Genomic DNA, 14,950 nt, shown 5'->3' on the forward strand with positions numbered 1-14,950 from the left:
ATTACTAACCCACTCGTACAACTAACTCTAGCTGTAACTCAAATGAGTACTGTTAAATACTCGATTTAATCTAACTTACGTTAATAAGAAACCACTTGATTGTTCTTCACACAATTGAACGAGTAAGAAACAATGCGTAAGTACTATTATCTAGTAACGTAATCTTATGGAATAATAAGCAAATTGAAGCACGACTTTTCGTAAAGATTTTCGAATGCAAAAACAAATAAAATACTTGATTAAGAATTTTGACTCGATTTGTTTGCAAAGAGATTTTAATATGCGAAAAGTTATTTTTAAAGATTAAAGCACATATGTATATATAATAGAGGAAGCAACTAGGGTTTTATCAAAACCCTAATGATGCCGTGAGGAAGGATAGTTTGTTTCACAAGAAACAAATCTTATCTTTCCTTATTTTATTCCACAAGATATTTCAAATAAGTAAATAAGATAAATCTAAATAATTGTTTAAGATAGAATATCTTAAGACAATCTATTCATTATTTAACCTAATATTTTACTTGCACAAGGAGTATAGTCGACAAAGAGAAACGGCTCATAAGCCCAACTCTCACAACAAACCCTAGTTAAAATAACGGGTGTGGACTTTAGGATTTATGATTGAACAACTTAGCAAACCCTAGGTAGCATGACGACTCATAAGTCGTTTTACTAACCAATAGGATATGTGTAAATTATTCAATCTTAACCCGCATCATTCCTCAATTATGCATACATGTATTTTCGAAAATATATAGATAACCTTTGAGCTTTCGAAAATTAATTTTAAAGCCTTAAAATCGTGCCTTCAAAATGCAACCTAATGTTATAGCATAAATTACTATAACATTAAGCTTGGTAAGTAAAGTTATAGGTGAAATAGCTATAACTTTACCTTTCCAATATTACTTCCAAAGATACCGTCATTAGATGATGTCCTATACTAGCTAATCTTCCTGGAGATCTTTAGTGGTAGGATCATCTCTTCATCTTTATCATAAGCTCTTCATCTTGAGCTTCTTATAGACTTGATCATGTCTTTTTCTTGAGTGATCATCATTCTTGTGAATGAAGTAGTCACAATGATGCTTTAGGAAAATTCAATGCTATAGCTCAAGCAGCTATAACATTACTTCAATGATGCTTCACAAATCATCAATGTTATAGCCATGGGTGCTATAACATTGTTTGCTATGGTAACCTATGTTAAATCTAACAAAGACTAACAAACGATTACGAGCAAGAGTATATATATGATAAATCACACTTGTCATTATCAAAACAAATCATATAACTATATGGTCCAACACTCATCAGACCTCAATTGTAATGACCTAGGTTATTTCAGGGCATTACAGTCATTACAAAAAAAACATGCAGCAAAGATAGTGGATGATCTAGTTAATGAGGTAATGCAGGCATTTGTGGATTATAGTCTAAGCAAACTGAATAATATTTTTCCTATCATTACAAGCAGTAATGGTGGAGATTATGAAATGCAAGGGTCATAACAATTTTTCACTTCCACATTTGGGGAAGGGGCATCTTGCTGCCATTGGTATGTTACCAAGGAATTTAGAGGTCAATGAGGAATTGGTCAAGGAATGCATTGACTATTTACAAAGAATTGGTAAAACACAAGGGTTAGAATATCTTATGAATGAACTAGGTTACAATGTCGAAGGTATAGTAGATCAGTTAAATGGAATGTAATGAATCGTCATATGCAAGTGATGTAATGTTCAGTTTTATGTTCACTTTAGTTTTCAATGTAATGTTAAGTTTAATGTTCATTTGAAACATAAATTTCAAATGACAATTAAACTTCAGTTTGAAATGTAATGGAATGTCAAATGCAATGTTTAGTATTAAGCTCAGTTCAAAGTTGAATGTAAACTTCTTAGTTATGGAAATTTTAGTTTAAGATGCATAGACAAATTTAGTACACACCAATAGTTAAATGACTACAAAAATGCTCAGTTCAGTTAAAAGTATCCTTTTCAAAGTTAAGTTGAAAATTATGAATTCTGAATGCCCATTCAAATTCACTTTGAAATTAAATAAAATGTCAAATGCAATGGTAAGTTCAGATTTATGCAATGTGATAAATTCAGTTTCAAATGAATAAACAAATTCAATAGGCAGAAACAATTAAATGCATACAGAAATGTTCAGTTTAAATAACAGTTTCAAATGCATACAGTTAAATGTTCAGTTCAGTAAACAGTTTCAAATGCATACAGTTAAATGTTAAATTCAGTTAACAGTTTCAAATGCATACAGAAATGTTCATTTCAGTTAATAGTTTCAAATGCATAGATAAATTCAATAGGTAGAAACAGTTAAATGCTTACATAAATTCAATGTGATAAATTCAGTTGCAAATGCATAGACTAACTCTCAGGCTAAGTGTGCCCTCATCATTGAGTTGAGTCAAGTATTCAAGTCTCCTACACACACACACAATGAAGGTAGACCATGCTCAACAAGCAGCAACAGTAATGATTAAGGTACAACCAAATAAAGCTCTCAAACCAATAAGGAACATAAGGAACAGTCATCACTGAGTTATTATACTGCAGTTACAATGATTGAGCACACACACCCTTTCATTGGCAGACCATGTGGTGGCTAAAATACTTGTAACTAATGGGCAATTACACGTACATATACTTCCTACATTCAACTGCCCCAAAAATCATGTAAAGCTCTCAAACCATTAAGGTATAATCATCATAGAGATTCCGTGGAACATTTAACCAACAACAACACCCAACTGAAAGTAAAGTTAAGTTGAAAGTTAGTAGGTGAATGCACTAGGACAACAACTCTCAGGCCAATTTGGCCTCATCATTGAGTTGTCTAAAGTTGTCAAGCCTTACACACACACACACACACACACACACACACACACACACACACACACACACACACACACACACACACACACACACACACACACACACACACACACACACACACACACACAATGAAGGTAGACCATGTCATCTCTATTCAATAAGAGTAATGAGTCAGCCCTCAAACCATTAAGGTAGAGTTATCATTGAGCTCTCAAGTACTCCTTTTTAAATGGTTAGACACACACACACCAATTCATTGGTAGACCATGTGGCGACTTTACAACTTAACCTTATTGGCCACTTACCTAGACTCACAAATCTTGCATTGAATTCCATTGACCATACCAAAAGCTCTCAAACCATTAAGGCAAGTTCATCATAGAGCAACTCTAACATTCAACCAATCACTTCCCATTTTAACAACACTAAATAACACCAACAGAATCATCAGAGAAACATAAATAAGACTCTGTAACCAATATCTGTAAAACAACCCATATGGTTCATAAAATAAGCCTAATAACCAAATAATGACAGTAACAATGACAATCACAAAACCTCAGTCAACAAACAAACCAATTAAGGTTCATGCAAATTACAAATGACTTTAACAATTAACCCAACGTCAAATACATAGATAGTCTCAATTAAATCCCAATACCTTACAAATAAACCATTAATAAATTCAGAGGATCTCAACAGGAATGATTAAAAATAAGATTACAAGCAACAAGAAACCCAAATAGTCACGAAAACATACAAATCCAACCTCTATATCCTAACAACAATTAAATCCCAGCAGCATTTAAACAAATCGGTGATCGATAAATCAACAAAACTAAAAAATATAGCATGAGAGTTAGGAATTATACCAACAACGCCTTAATAACTAATGCCTTTTTAAGAATATTTCTGTAAACGCTTTGAATCTCTTTGAGCTTGGTGATGGAGAATCAAACTCCCCATTTTCAACAGGTGCAATTTTTTTCACAGGCGTTTTCTGACGCTTATCAGCCATCCTCTTCAAATAAGCATTTAAGTACTTCATGCATGGTGATTCAGGGTCAGCAGATCTACAACCCAAATCAACAGCAGGATGGATGTCAGGTGATTTAGGACGGTCGTCGTTCTCAGGGGACTTACCCAAGCATAAATAACCATCATCGAACTCCGTCTCCAAGACCTGAGACCCTAAATCTTCAGGATCTAGAGAATCAGGAACAACGATGTTTCGAGGAGGTGAATCAGACGCAGAATCTTCAAGAACGTGTTCTTGCCCATCTTCAAATGAACCAAGACGATACCAATCAAGCACACACTTCAAACATTCCTGACCACAGTTTGAATGTGAAGGATTCATAAGGTAGATTGAAAGAATAGTGAGAAAATAATCAGAGTTTTGATTTATGATTGAAAGATGATAAAGAAACAAGACAAATTACAGTAAAAATGAGGAGATCTATGGGTTCGTGTAGGAATATGAGGATGAATGAGAGAGACGAATTTAGAGAGAGAGAAAAGAGATTTAGGGTTTGGAAGTCTCTAGATGATTTGAGGATAAGGAATGAGGGATTGGGTAGGTGATGGGAGTAAATGGGGCGATGGGAGTAAATGGGACGATAACTTTGAATGTGTTTGGGGAGTATATTGGGTTGTGTTAGAATAATTTGGAGGGAAAGGTTAGTGAAGGGTGGGTTGGATTAGGAACACTAATTGGGCCAACAAGAGATTAAGGTGGATTTTGTTGGTAAAAGGAGGTGGGCATTTAGTGACAATTGTTGTAAATAAGATGGTGTTGTAAGGACAAAATGGTCATTTGGCTTTCTTTTTATGGAAAATGGTAGAGTGGAGTTGAATGAATAATTATGAAAATGTGGTAGAGTGGAGTGGAATGGAGGAAGTACTACCATAGCAATTGTATACAAAAATCAAATGTTAAACAAATAATTGGAGAAAGAATTACACGTAGGGAGAAAATAGTGGTAAATAATCAACAAGTGATATATTAAGGCCCTGTTCTTTTGGATTTAAAGTCACTTAATGTAAGTTCACTTCAGATTCTATAAGTTCAGTTCAGATCAGATTCTATAAGTTCAGTTCAGATCCTATAAGTTCGATTCGATTCGATTCTATAAGTTCGATTCGATTCGATTCTATAAGTTCGATTCGATTTCGAGATCCTATAAGTTCAGTTCAGATCCTATAAATTCAGTTTAGAAAAGTTATATACACAGTATTATTTTTAAAACCGACGCAAAAATATTTGACATTATTAATTATTCATCGATACATATATACATTATTATTTTTAAAACAAAATTATCACTTTTCTCATTATTTTTTTATCGTAATGTAACCGTAGTATAATGTATGAACAAACCAATTTATATAAAGCGGAAAAATGTTATTATCTTACCTTGTGTCTTAAACTATATTTTCTTATTAGTATTCTCTCTTGGCTGCCCATTAATTTTTTGTAAAATTTTTGTTTAATCTCAATAAAAGTTTGCGTTTATTTTTATAATAATAATAATAATAATAATAATAATAATAATAATAATAATAATAATAATAAAAAGAGTTGCGGTTTTATAAAATAAAATAAATAATAATAATAATAATAAAAATAAAAAGAACAAAAATAACAAGGACAATAATAATAATAATAATAATAATAATAATAATAATAATGATAATAATGATAATAATAATAATAATTATTATTATTAAGTTAAATTAATTGAAGTTAATTTAAATTTGGATCGTGTAAGTTCAGATCCTATAAGTTCGATTCGATTCGATCCTATAAGTTCGATTCGATTCGATCCTATAAGTTGATTCAATTCGAGATCCTATAAATTGATTCGATTGATTACGTAAGTTGATTCGATCCTATAAGTTTAGTTCGATTGATTCGAGATCCTGTAAGTTCAGTTCAGTTCAGATCCATTTCAATTCAAAAGAACAGGACCTAAAACGTACTCTGTATTTTGTAATATAAAGAGATTGAGAGAGTAACACACGAAAAATACAATGTTCCTTCTTAAAATGCTAATTAAATAAAAATTGACCTAAACTTAGGCTCTATCTCATACTCCGTACGAATTACGATGATTAATTAGGTAATACAAATCCATATTATATTGGAGTTGTGGCTTTATCGTTGTTGTTTCCAATTGATTCTTTGGAATAGTAACATGATAACATGCTGATGAATTATGCCTTGTAAATTATACACCCTCCTATTTGGGGTTTTCTTCCTCTTTGATGTGGGCACAAGATTTTAGGAGATAATTAAAGAATGAATAAATGAAGATGATGAGGTTTGTGGATTGGAGAGAATAATTAAGAATTAAGAATTAAATAACAAATTGTGAGTTATGCGGGGTTTGCTGATAAGAGAGAGAAATGAATAAAATAAGAGTAAAAGTTGGGTGGAGTTTGGTAATAGGAAAGAGTGATGAATAAAATAAGAGTAAAAGTTTCCAAAATAAGAAAGGGGAAGAAAACCTGAATAATCCGTTTAAGGAAATAGGGAAGAAAATAATGAGTAGGAGGGAGTAATAATTAGCCACATATGCGCCCAAATACGTTCTGTTTACGAATTTGCGAAGTGGAAGACAAACATGCGTGTGGAAAGTCTAGGAAATTGGATTGGTGGAGGCCCATGCGGCCATGCATAATTATTACCAACAAGGATCATTTCTATTTCTTTTCTCTTCATTTTCTCTCACAAACCCATTTAATAATATTATCTCATTTATATTCTATTAATCCTTTATTTTTATACATAAATCGTGAAGCGGTCGATGTTGACATGATACAATCGGATACTCCATCCCATTTCTAATTTTCTACTCCCTCCTATTCACCATTTTCTTCCCTATTTCCTTATTCGGATTAATCGGGTTTTCTTCCCTATTTTCTTTTTTGGGTTGATTTGTGTGATTTAAATTAAATTACATGTGGGGTAGTGTGTTTTGTGTGGTCCAAAATCACTTTCTTATTTCTTATGCAAAAAGGAAAGGGGAAGAATATAGTGAATAGGAGGGAGTATAACATAAATTCTCATTATTGACGGACACTATCTGTCTATAATAAAAGATGGGTCAAATATAATAACACTTTCCTAATAGGACAAACAACAAGCAAGGTGCTGGGGGCAAAAAATATCACCACTTTCATTGTATTTGACCCGTCTATAGCAATTAACGGATATACCCGTCTATAGCAAGACTAGTTGTTTCTATTATTCCTTTTTCTCCAAAATTTATCCCATATTTATAATTACCTTAATTTATACTTCCTCATATTCACAATAAACCTCCCATTATGTAACCAAAAAAATAAAAATAAACCTCTCATTTCATTTTGGCACAAATATTAAGGAAACACACTACCCTACCATATAAATAAATTTGGACCACACAAATACACTACCCCACTATACAATTAAATTTGAACCACACAAATACTTACCAAAAAAGGAAATAGGGAAGTTATTGTGAATAGACGGAAAAGAAAATAGGGAAGTTTATTATGAATAGGAGGGAGTATGATAAATTAGTAACCTGGCCTACCACTCATACCCCTAAGTTTTTCACTAACATTCACCTTATTAAAATTGCAATGACACTCTTATTCTTAATTAGAGGGATAGAGTAATAATTTTATCTTATTTGTTAAATTCTTTTCAAAAAGAAAAGTAGGACAATAAAAATTGGATAAAAGGAATATAATATTTGTCCGATTTTATTACTAAGACCGATATCTTTATCTTAATGAAGAATAAGAAAAATTTTATACTGGCTATGACATGAATAGGAAGATGGTGCAACGGTTTTTGGGTGGGTGTTTCAGTGTTTGGGCAAAAATACCCAGATTTTATTCCTTCACGTAGCATCTTTTTTAAATGTTTGGGGATTTTATTGTATTTAACTAGTTTTAAACCCGTGCAAATTGTATGAGTATAATTTTAAATTTTGTTATCATAAAATATTGTTAAGATAAGGGTAAATAGATAACTTATACATGCTGTTAGGCCCAATTTCTGGCTATGGGCTGAGTTAAGGAAGCAGGCCTGGAAGCAGAGAATTCCCGGGTGTAGCAACGTGCGGAGAAGAGCCTGGCTTGGGCTGAGGTATTGATAGGCCCAAGGATGGAGTAAGGAAGTCCAAGACATTGTCAAATTCTGAAGACTTGGGGAGCAAGCAAGGAACCCTAGATGGGGGCTACCTTATATAAACAACATAACGTCAGACCTAAGATTCATTCAGAAATACACATAAGAAACCCTAGAATACAGAGAACTCCACGGTTAGCTCGATTCTCCATTGTACCCCCAACTCGATTATAGTGCAAATCTTGGTGGGATTCCGTTTTCCCCCGCGGTTGTTTCCCACATCGAATTTTCCGCGTCACCAAAATTTCTTGTGTTCATTGTTCAATTTTAGCTAAATATCATACATAAATCACGACAATACTCAAGCAAATCGTAAGACATAAAACTGTAATATTGGTTAGGCACTAAGACCACTTAAACCCTAATTGGTAGAAATTTACCAAAACTGTTTGGCGCCCACCGTGGGTCATAGTAGTCGTCTCCAACTCTCCATTAATCAATATACCAGTAGCATGTCAGGACACTTGGGAGCAAACTCGGGAAGGACGAACGGGGCCCCAAAAACACGGGCACAGGTGCAGCTCACCGCAGCAACACCCACAGCTCAGATGCAGCCATCGAATGCTGTAACTACGCAGGGGTCAGTTTCAATACCAGTAGTTAAGCAGAGCCATAGTACGCAGGAAACAGCAAATCCGACACAGGCGGGATAGGCGCAGACAAAGGAAACAGGTACCAGCTAGGGTAAGCAAAAGATGGGACAACAGGAGAAAGTAACTCAGGCACAGCCAAGACATCAGGATCAGGCACCACCGAGTCCCACTCGCATTATGATAAGTGGCTTGGATACCCTGGCGAGGACCATCAGGACAATACAGAGCGAGAACAGAAGCATGAGGGCCTAGATGGAAACAAATAACAACCTCCTTAGAGCACAAATCGATGAACTACGACAACAAGTTGTTACCCCAACAACTTGGACGCACGACATCGGAACCAGGGGTGCGCCAGCAGGAGATAGTGGCAGAAGGCAGAATCGACTGCTACTACAAGATATGGTAACACGGCTGGATATGGAAACCACTCCGCGGCAATGAAGAGGCCTGATTCCAGTAGGATTGGGGGCACTAACACCAGATTCAGAACCAGAGCGCCAAGAGCCAATGCCCGTACCAGGTACTCTGCCTTTAGACAATTTCTTAAACCCTGACAATCTCTCTAGCGCAGGTGTCGGAACGCCGCAGAACCAGCTGGAATCAGCAACTCTACCAGTCGTGGAGCCAATATTGCACATGCCAGAGTACGCATGGGTATGCGGTGTAGGGCAGGAAACACCTGAATTACCTGCAACGTTACCAGTAGGGTATCAGACCTTAACCGAGACCCAGTATCAGCAGCCGTTGGTGCATGGACAACTAATAGGGAGGGAGGCTTATATGGAGCAGCAGTACCAGGAATTACGCAGTATCCTTAGGTGGATCCCAGGAATGCCGCCACTCATGGAGATGGCAACACCAGATAGCTACGCTGACTCACCCTTCACCGACGCCATAGCTACTTAGCGTTACCAAAGGGGTTCAGCGTCCCTGCGATGAATCTTTTTTATGGGACAGCAGATCCATGTGATCACATCAGTCAATAAAAACAGAATATGATGGTGACTACAGCGGCTAGAGTCTCCAAGGAAGCCTGTATGTGTAAAGGATTCGGGTCAACCTTGTATGGGGCGGCATTACAATGGTTCGTTAGCCTCCCTAACAAGTCTATATCCTCCTTCACCGACCTAGTCAACGCCTTTAACCAGCAGTTAGTAAGCAGCAGAAGAGCTCCAAAACAACCTAGCGATCTTTATAGAATAATGCAGGAAATCGGGGAGTCAATTAAAGATTACGTCACAAGATTCAACACAGAAAAGGTGGCAATACGAGGCTGCGACACATCCACGACAATTAACGCTTTTCGGCAAGGCTTAGACAAGGATTCAGATTTATACAAATAACTGACTATGCACCCCTCTGAGGGATTTGAGGAAGTTCAGCAGCGAGCCACGGCAGCACTGAGGCTGGAAGAAGACATCTTATCCTGGAAAGGAACGCTAGCATTTGATAGAACAAGCAGGAAGGCTCCCACTGACAAAAAGGAGGAGAAAGACAAATCGTACAACAGACCCAATATCAGCAAGGCAGCAGAAAAATCACAACAAGGGGAGGGTTCAAAATATCCACCCAGATTGGCCGAATACGGGTTCACTACAGGTATTGAAGGCCTGCTGAAAGCATTAAGTGAGTTAGGCGATCAAGTGAGGTGGCCTAAACCACCAACGGAGGACAGACCAAATGACGATAGGGACCGCAGTAAGAGGTGCGAATCTCACCAGGATATAGGGCACAAAACGGAAGATTGCTTCATGCTCCAAAAAGAAGTAAGGTTCTAGGTATGGAAGGGGAACCTGGACCACCTGTTATCACGTGGGGGTAGGCATGACAAGAAGTAAGGTTCCAGATACTATCTTCTGCTCCACCTATTTGCACCAAGATCATCAATGTGATAATCGGTGGATCCGAGTTATCAGGGCTAACTTACTCTACGGCCAAGAAATGAGCCATAGAAAGTAAAGGGGATCATCCAGAAACGTCATGCAGAGTAAGCCAGAGTGACCTGCCTACCATCACATTTGACGAAACTGACGTATCAAACGAAGTAGAACAGCACCACGATGCTCTTACCATAACACTATCTATTGGGAATTGCACCCTGAAAAAGGCGTTGGTAGACACTGGAAGCTCCGTGAACCTCATCATGTTTGAAACTCTCAAAATAATGGGCTTCAATAAGGTGAACCTAACAAAGAAATTTGTGCCAATGGTGGGATTCAGCAGTGAGACGGCACATTCACTAGGGGAGATAACTATTCCAACTTATATATCCAGGGAGTCAATAAGCTAGTGAGGTACCTGGTTATCGAGGGCCCAGCAACCTATAACATCATCTTGGGAAGGCCATGGCTACATTAAATGAAGGCTATTCCCTCAACTTATCATTAATGTCTCAAGTTCCCAACCCCGTGGGGAGTAGTCAAGGTGAAGGGAGATCGAGAGGAATCTAGAAACTGTTACAAGCAGGCCCTAAAGGCCACAACCAAGCTCCCCTCAGAGCAATTACAGAGCTGGTGCACCTCGGAGGAATACAAAGAGCCACCCTCAGAGGAATTAGGCCAGGTCCACCTGGACGAGGCGCATCCGGATAGAGTAGTACTAATTTGAGCAACCTGTACAGGTAAAATTCGGGATGAACTAGTTCAGTTTCTTAAAGATAACATAGATTGCTTTGCCTGGTCCCACGATAATATGGCAGGAATAGATTCATCTGTCATCACGCACAAGTTAAGCGTGAACCCAGGCTGCACCCCGGTGCAGCAGAGATGAAGGAAATTTGCAGCAGAACGAAATGAAGTTATCAACAAGGAAGTAGACGGCCTCCTGGCAGCAGGAAAAATTAGGGAAGTCAGCTACCCTGACTAGCTCTCTAATGTAGTAGTGGTGCCCAAAAAGAATGGAAAGTGGAGGGTCTGTGTAGATTTCACGGACCTGAATAAAGCCCGCCCTAAATATCCTTTCCCACTTACACATATCGATGCAATGGTGGGTGCCATGGCTGGGCATGAAATGCTCACCTTCTTGGACGTATGGAGTATTTAAAATCAGATCAAGATACACCCGCGGGATCAGGAAAAGACGACATTCATGTCAGAACGGGGTATATACTACTACAACGTAATACCTTTTGGTCTTAAAAACGCTGGTTCCACCTACCAGCGCCTGGTGAACAAAATGTTCAAGCAGCAGATAGGAAAAACCATGGAAGTATACATTGATGATATGGTGGCTAAGTCAAAGGAAGCTGAGATGCACATGGAACACCTGTCAGACACCTTCAAGACATTAAAAAAATATAAGATGGAGCTCAACCCGTCCAAGTGTTCGTTTGGGGTGTCCTCCTAAAAAATTCTGGGGTACATAGTGACGCAGAGAGGAATCGAAGCTAGCATGGAGCAGATCAAGGTAGTGCTCCAGTTAGAGTCACCCTAGAAACCCAAAGACGTACAACGGCTAGCAGGAAAAGTGGTCGCATTAAGCAGATTCACTCACGAGCTTCAAACAGATGCAAGTTGTTTTATGATATACTAAGAAAAAGCCAGAAGTTCGAATGGACGGCAGAGCATGAGAAAGCATTCAAATAACTCAAGTGCTACCTCAACACGCCACCACTACTAGCCAAGCCGGAGCAAAGGGAGCCACTGTTCTTGTACTTATCAGTCACAAAAGTGGCAGTAAGTGCCGTCATGGTAATAGAGCAAGATGGGATACAACATCCAGTATATTACATCAGTAAGTCTTTGCTTCTTGCAGATACCAGATACACATCCTTCGAAAAATTAGTTCTTGCTTTAGTCACTGCTTCATATAAACTACGTCGATATTTTGAATCTCATACTATCCACGTAGTAACTAATTATCCCCTGAAAATAATCATGAGGAAACCTGAGCTGCCAGGAAGAATGACCAAGTGGCCAGTCCACCTAAGTGGATATGATTTACAATTTGAGCACATAACAGCAATCAAATCTCAAGCACTGGCAGATTTTGTGTCGGACTTCTGTCCTGCTACCCAGGCGGAGGTAGAAAAGGGGGTGCTAACGTTATGCACAAACCAGGAAAGTGATACCTGGATTTTATACATCGATGTGGCCTTAAATGCCCGGGGAGCCGGTGTGGGGCTGGTCCTTCGGTCCCCGAAGGAGATATGATGGTCCAGGCAGTCAGATGTGAATTCAAAGCCACCAACAACGAAGCAGAGTACGAAGCACTTATACTTGGGATGCTGATGGCGCAGAGACTTAATGTCAAGAACCTGAGAGTGTAAAGTGACTTATTAATTGTGTTAAACCATGTGAACAATGAATACGTGACGCGTGATTCCAAAATGATAGCATACCTGAAGGTAGCCACGGAGCAGAAACTGAAATTCCGGTCTTTCAAGATCACTCAGATCCCGAGACATCAGAACATGGAAGCAGACGCCCTAGCCACACTAGGATCCACTTTCAAGCCCACAGAATTATCCAGCATACCCATTATCGATGTGCTAACCCCGGCAATACAACAAGAGGTAGAGCAGGATGAACAAGAGAGAACAGCGCAAGCGCAACATGTGAACGGGGCTGGGATCCTGGTATTAGATGAATACCAACAAGTAGGCCTAGAATGGCGAAAGCCTTATGCAAAATGGCTAAGGGATGGGAGGCTCCCAGAAGATAGCAAAGAGGCTCAAAGTTTCAGGATTAAAGCCTCCAGATTTGGGCTGATAGACAACGTGCTCTTCAGGAAATCTTTGGCAGGTCCCTAACTTAGATGCCTAAACAAGGAGGAGGCCAGCACGTTGCTGCAGGATATACACATGGCGATTGTGGGAATCATGATGGGGACAGAAGTCTATCTAACAAAGCCCTGAGACAGGTGTATTTCTAGCTTACGATAAGGGCAGATGCCATGGACTATGTCAAACGGTGCGACTCGTGTCAAAGGGCAGCACCAGCCATTCACCAACCAGGAGAACCATTGCATCCCATTATCTCACCATGGCCATTTGATACGTGCATTTTATATAGTCCTTTTAGGCCTTTTTATGCACGTATTTCTATGATAATATCGTAGTTTTATGCTACGAAATGCCCCGAATATGCTACTTTGGTTTGTTTTGTCTTATTTGCAGGAATGAACCAAAAAATAGTGAAATTGAGCCTTTTACCGTCCGTTTAGCATGCATTTGGAGGAAGAGTGAATTTGGAGTAGGAATGTAGCTATTTTGAGATGCGCAAAGAAGTACGATAGTTAGGCGAGTAAAGGAAGAACTTCAAATTACTAGTGCCTAGTTTGAAAAGCCATATCTCTAGTTATACAACTGATTTTTAGGTGATTCTAATTGAAGACGAAAGCTTGTCCTCTTAGCTTTCCAACGCCACCAGAATCGCCCTGTTTTCCCAAGTAACGAAGAAATGGCAGTCGTTTGAAGTTCAGTGCGCGAAGCAGGAAATGTGCCCTGAAAAGTACTCGATCGAGTACAATTATTTTCGATCGAGTCCTTTTTCTACTCGATCGAATAGATTCAATTTAAGGTTTACTCGATCGAGTAGATTTTTCACTCGATCGAGTGGTTTAAAATCACTCGATCGAGTAGATTTTTCACTCGATCGAGTGGTTTAAAATCACTCGATCGAGTAGTTTCTTATTGGGCTCGGGATTTTTAGTCTTAATTCGTTATTAGGTCAAATAAAAATCCTATTTTCTATAAATAGGAAAGATGAGACGTCATTTGTATCTCTCCCATCATCATATACACTACTTTTATTCAGTTTTCTACCGATCTCTGTTCCTCTCTTTTTCCAGATCTACTGTAATTCTCTCTTTTTCCCTTTTCTCTCTTTATTTAATGTTTATTTCTTTTCCCTTTTCTTTTGTTCTTTCTTTTATCATGTCTAGCTAATTTATCCCTTCTAGGATTAGGGGATTCGATGAATGAATGTTAATTGCTAATTAGTTTGCAGATTGTTGTTGTTGTTTTTGTCTATGTTGTTAATCGCTGCTTTAATTGTATCTTGCTGATTGAATCGATACAATTAGCCTTTTTAATTTTGGTAAGCCTCGACCTGGACCGGAAGGTTGGAAGTGGTGAGACCCGCAGTGAACAATAGAATACTTTAGTGAGGGCGGAAGCTAAGCCAATAGTATTTTAGGGCGAATTAAGACCAGAAGGAGATATTCATTGGCCCTTAGACCGACATATCGACTAATTTGTGACCTTAACTGCAATTAATTGACATTCATTGATGAACCGATATCCTAGTTTCCTTTCCCTCTGCTTAATTTCTCTTATCTCTATTACTCTTGCCTTAATCTCGTTAGTT

Source organism: Silene latifolia, chromosome Y, assembly GCF_048544455.1.
Source record: "Silene latifolia isolate original U9 population chromosome Y, ASM4854445v1, whole genome shotgun sequence".
Taxonomy (NCBI): Eukaryota; Viridiplantae; Streptophyta; class Magnoliopsida; order Caryophyllales; family Caryophyllaceae; genus Silene; species Silene latifolia.